Raw genomic sequence first — 6,631 nt, 5'->3', positions numbered from 1 at the left:
ACCTCACCCACTAGAGTCCTATTAAGCAGTTCTGTGTTATCATTGGTATCCTCAATATGTACCGTTCTTTCTAACCCCATGTCCTCACCATGGTTATTAACTCTGACTGCTTGTCACATGTCAGTCTGATTTACTCCTCTAACAACTTCCTCAAAATTTCTGCCATCCCTTGCATTCGAGAAGAAACCTTTTCTCTCATTAGGATTTGGATTGTGTTGTAGTTCTTTCTGGAGGTTTTGGTTCCGGTTTTGGTTATTTGTGTTATGGTTATTTATGTTGTAATTATGGTTTTGGTTATCTTGGATATTTCTTGGTTTCCTTTCTAGTGCTTTGAATGCTCTTAGAAATCTCCCATCTTCAAAAGCAATCTTGTTTAGTTTCAACAGGAAGATTTCAGCGTCAAGAATACGCTCAAATCTTGCGAATCCGGATCGTTATCCACTTGCAAATTTCTTCTTAGGAATGAAGACGTCACTGATGATACCATGTGTTTTGAACATCCACCATAGATTTGTCACCGTCCATGAATCGGGAAAGTTGAATATCATGAATGAAGTCACCTTTGGTTTGGTTGTCCCTCTCAAACGAATCTCATTGTTTTCCATGTACCCGAATCGATCTCTCGTTGAATCCATGCGTGCACCCTTCTTCCTTTCAATTCGAATCCACTCACCCTCACTCTCTCTCACACACATTCTCTCTCTGTTTATCATTTATATTTTTGACCTAATAGCATATAGTTTTTACTTTTTTCTGCTGTGTTAGTTCTTTGATAAGTTAAATTGTATAGTTTTATAATTCGCTGGTTGTTTTCAGTGGGGTACGGGCACATGGGGAAAAATTAGTCGTTAACAGGTATTCAGGCTTCGATGGCTAAAGAAATAATTATTGTTGGCGGGTTGTTAATATAAGGAATCAGTTAGATATCAAATGAAATGTTAATGTAACGACAATTGTGAAATGTCCCGTTCATATTGATTATAAACGTTCCATATTAATTGATTTCGTCGCGAGGTTTTGACCTCTATATGAGACGTTTTTCAAAGACTGCATTCATTTTTAAAATAACCATAACCTTTATTTTATCGATAAAGGTTTAAAAAGCATTACGTAGATTATCAAATAATGATAATCTAAAATATACCGTTTATGTCATAACCCGTCCTTAACCATAAGAACGTGTTAGATAACGTATGATTTCATTGCGAGGTATTGACCTCTATATGCGACATTTTTAAAAAGGAAAACTGCATATATTATACATTACAAACCAAACCATCATTTTTGTTACAAGATTTAGACAATAAAAAGATGATTATCGTTTAACGATAATCTTCGACTTACAAACTTTACAAATGATAATAACAACACGATTTCTAGCATATTTTACAACACACGTCCTCGGATATGCAGTTTTATTTTTGACACAAATATGAGTACGCATGATCCTGCTTAGATTCAACATAATGCAGCGGAAGCTTTAATTATCACCTGAGAATAAACATGTTTAAAAACGTCAACATAAAGTTGGTGAGATATAGGTTTAGTGTGCAGCAATATATATATATAGACCACAAGATTTCGTATATAAACATTTCAATAAAAATATTCTAAGTGGTTGAGCACTTGGTAACCATACTTAACATTTTCACGTCGCATATTCCCTTTAATATGAAATCTTACTACACCGTACCAAGTGTAGTCACAAAACGAAGTACTGTGCAACCGTTGAATACTGGTCGTCCCGTCCGATTGGGGTTGTCAGGCCCGATAGATCTATCAACAGGATTCGCGTTTACAATACCGCTGTAAATATTAGTTACCAAGCTACAGGGAAGTATGCCAGTGGTACAACTCAACGTAGAACATATTTTTCAGTTACTTGTGTCCATATCGTAAAACATAAAATACATGTATTCTCATCCCGAAATATTTAGAGTTTAAAAGTGGGACTATATACTCACTCTTGTCTTGATGATATATATATTTTGACTCGGTCTTCCGGTTGATATCACGAACCTATCCATATATAATATATCAATATGTTTTCATTTTAAAACAAACGTTATATATATATATACTTGTTATACTTTTAATATTTTGAATATTTTCTTAGTCCGTAGTTAGCATTCCGATGTTAGTAATTCAATTTTAATGGTTCATTTTTAGATGTTTAATATACCCGCAATGAAATAAATAAAACCCCCAACGAAATAAATAAAAACCCATCGTATATGTATTGGTCGAGATTAATCTTGACCCATGGTACCGGTGTTGTCAAATGACGTGTTGCGTACAATCATGGGATCTTATGATTAATCTTCTCGTGTTGTTTACGGGTGATCCTGAACCATATAAAATTGAATTATAAGTACATATATATAAAATATCATGTTATCTTAGAAATATGTGATTTATATCATTTTTTTCCAATTGATCCCGTAGTTGAAATGATCTAGGATAACCAATTTTGTTTCGGTCATAGTTTCTTCGTTACAAATCCGTTTTCGTTGATTCAAATTGCCATCTTCTTGGATCGAGTTCTTCTTTAAGACTATGAACTGTAAATACCTTGGTTTGTATTCAAAATCATACGGCATAAGTGAAACATTAGTGAAACATATGAAGTTAAACATTTTTGTTACAACAAAATCATTTAATGACCATTTTTCTAAAAATACTTATACATTGAAAAACCAAGTTTTACCTTGTTAAATTAGCATATACATAAGTTATATTACAGGTCTTGAAGTATTTTAAAAATTAAGTTAGAAGGATCTATTTAGTTTGCAAACAAGTTTGAAAACATTCAAACTATGTTCTTGTTGTTAAACTTTTGTACCACAAAATAAGATAGCTATATATATATGAATTGAATAAGGTTATGAACATAGATTCTACCTCAAGTTCCTTGGATAAGTTTGCTGTAAAAGAGGAGTAAGAAGCTAGAATCAAAAGGGTGATAGAAGTGGATGAAAGATTGGGAGTAAGTTGGTGTTCTTGGAGGGTTTTCTTGAAGTGTTTTTGTATGGTTTTCTTATGGTGTTTTAGTATGGTTTTTGAAGCTAGATCTTCTTGGAAACTTTGCTGAATTGATTAAGGGTTTTAAGGCTTCAAAGTATGTGTGTGTTTTGGCTAGAAAGTTGAAGTAAAATGAATGAAGATGATGATACATATAAAGGCCTTAAAAAAACGTGGCATTAGGTGTTCATGGACAAAATTCTAGTTTGTAATCTTGCTAATTAGTCTTGCAATCATACAAAAGTAATTACCTAGCTCTAAGGGCATGAATAATGGCTGGTTAGGTGGTGATTTTGATGTGTATTTACTATTAGTAAATACGTATAGGAGCTAGGTATGATACGAGTACAAATACTCTAGGTATACGTATAGAAATTTTGTGAAAAATGAAATGAGGATTCAAATATAGCTATCTTTTGTGAATACACTTATATGGTTTTATGTATTTAAGTTCTTTAAAAGTAATTAAATACATTACTTATACAATATATGTATAAACATTATAGTCTTAAGTATTTAAGTCAAATAACGTTACGTATTGTTATCGTTTTGAAAACTTAAGTTAGTAGTTTCAAAATACACATATAACTTGTTGTTATTAATACAAAATGAGATATTAAAACATTCATTAATCATGTTAAATATGTATATATATACATATATATACACAAATGTATAATTATCATATATTGTATAGTTCGTGATATCATTGGTCAAACTAGACGGTCAAACGTTGTGTAAAATTCTTTTCGGAAATATAAATCTCGACAATTTGGATTGCTTATCATGTTGGCAAGGTTTAATTTATGTAAATATTAATCTTATAAGTATAGTATGATCGAAAAAGTGCGGGTCGTTACAGTTTACACACGACCATTACATAATGGTTTACAATAAGAATATATTACATCAAAAATAAGTTTCTTGAATGCAGTTTTTACACAATATCATACAAGCATGGACTCCAAATCTTGTCCTTATTTTAGTATGCAACAGCGAAAGCTCTTAATAATCACATGAGAATAAACATGCTTAAAAAGTTAACAAAAATGTTGGTGAGTTATAGGTTTAACCTATATATTATTAAATCATAATAATAGACCACAAGATTTCATATTTCAATATACATCCCATACATAGAGATAAAATTCATTCATATGGTGAACACCTGGCAACCGACATTAACAAGATGCATATAAGAATATCCCCTATCATTTCGGGACATCCATCGAACATGATAAAATAACATCGAAGTACTAAAGCATCCGCAACAACGGATGGGGTTTGTTGGGCAAAATAGATCTATCTTTAGGATTCGCGTCAATTAGTAGACTGGTTTACTAATTCTTAGGTTACCAAGTAAAAGGGGCATATTCGGCTTCGATCGTTCAACCATAGAAAGTAGTTTCATGTACTTGTGTCTATTTTGTAAAACATTTATAAAGCTGCATGTATTCTCATCTCAAAAATATTAGATTTTAAAAGTGGGACTATAACTCACTTTCACAGATTTTTACTTCGTCGGGAAGTAAGACTTGGCCACTGGTCGATTCACGAACCTATAATAAATATGTACATATATATCAAAGTATGTTCAAAATATATTTACAACATATTTTTATTACGTTATAATGATTTTAAGTTTATTAAGTCAGCTGTCCTCGTTAGTAACCTACAACTAGTTGTCCACAGTTAGATGTACAGAAATAAATCGATATATTATCTTAAATCAATCCATGACCCAGTGTATACACGTCTCAGGCTAGATCACAACTCAAAGCATATATATTTTTAGAATCAACCTCAACCCTGTATAGCTAACTCTAACATTACTGCATATAGAGTGTCTATGGTTGTTCCAAATAATATATATAGATGGGTCGATATGATATGTCAAAACATTTGCATACGTGTCTATGGTATCCCAAGATTACATAATATATTAGAATACATGTATAATACAATATAAGTTAGCTAGGATATGATTTGTATAGAATTGTTACAATATTTCCCGTAGTTACAACAATCAAAAAATATCCAATCTTGTTTTACCCATAACTTCTTCGTTTTAAATCCGTTTTGAATGAATCAAATTGCTATGGTTTCATATTGAACTCTATTTTATGAATCTAAATATAAAAAGTATAGGTTTATAGTCAGAAATATAAGTTACAAGTCATTTTTGTAAGAGGTAGTCATTTCAGTCGAAAGAACGACGTCTTGATGACCATTTTAGAAAACATACTTCCACTTTGAGTTTAACCATGATTTTTGGATATAGTTTCATGTTCATAAGAAAAATCATTTTCCGGGAAGAACAACTTTTAAATCAAAGTTTATCATAGTTTTTAATTATCAAACCCAAAACAGCCCGCGGTGTTACTACGACGGCGTATGTCCGGTTTTACGGTATTTTTTTCGTGTTTCCAAGTTTTAAATCATTAAGTTAGCATATCATATAGATATAGAACATGTGTTTAGTTGATTTTAAAAGTCAAGTTAGAAGGATTAACTTTATTTGTGAACAAGTTTAGAATTAACTAAACTATGTTCTAGTGATTACAAGTTTAAATCTTCGAATAAGATAGTTTTATATGTATGAATCGAATGATGTTATGAACATCATTACCTTAATTTTAGTAGTTAAACCTACTGGAAATGAGAAAAATAGATCTAGCTTCAAAGGATCCTTGGATGGCTTGAAAGTTCTTGAAGCAGAATCATGACACGAAAACAAGTTCAAGTAAGATTTCCACTCGAAATAAGATTGTTATAGTTATAGAAATTGAATCAAAGTTTGAATATGAGTATTACCTTGTATTAGAAAGATATCTTACTGTAAATAAGAAAGATTTCTTGAGGATGGATGATCACTTTACAAGATTGGAAGTAAGCTAGCAAACTTGGAAGTATTCTTGATTTTATGAAACTAGAACTTATAGAATTTATGAAGAACACTTAGAACTTGAAGATAGAACTTGAGAGAGATCAATTAGATGAAGAAAATTGAAGAATGAAAGTGTTTGTAGGTGTTTTTAGTCGTTGGTATATAGATTAGATATAAAGGATGTGTAATTTTGTTTACATGTAAATAAGTCATGAATGATTACTCATTTTTTTTGTAATTTTATGAGATATTTCATGCTAATTGCTAAATGATGGTTCCCACATGTGTTAGGTGACTCACATGGGCTGCTAGGAGCTGATCATTAGAGTATATATACCAATATTACATACATCTAAAAGCTGTGTATTGTACGAGTACGAATACGGGTGCATACGAGTAGAATTGTTGATGAAACTGAACGAGGATGTAATTGTAAGCATTTTTGTTAAGTAGAAGTATTTTGATAAGTGTCTTGAAGTCTTTCAAAAGTGTATGAATACATATTAAAACACTACATGTAAATACATTTTAACTGAGTCGTTAAGTCATCGTTAGTCGTTACATGTAAGTGTTGTTTTGAAACCTTTAGGTTAAGGATCTTGTTAATTGTTGTTAACCCATTGTTTATTATATCTAAAGTGATGTTAAATTATTACATTATCATGATATTATGATATATAATATATCTTAGTATGATATATATACAGTTAAATGTCGTTACAA

This window comes from Rutidosis leptorrhynchoides, chromosome 4, assembly GCF_046630445.1.
Source record: "Rutidosis leptorrhynchoides isolate AG116_Rl617_1_P2 chromosome 4, CSIRO_AGI_Rlap_v1, whole genome shotgun sequence".
In the NCBI taxonomy this organism is placed as follows: Eukaryota; Viridiplantae; Streptophyta; class Magnoliopsida; order Asterales; family Asteraceae; genus Rutidosis; species Rutidosis leptorrhynchoides.
This window is presented reverse-complemented; position numbering follows the sequence as displayed.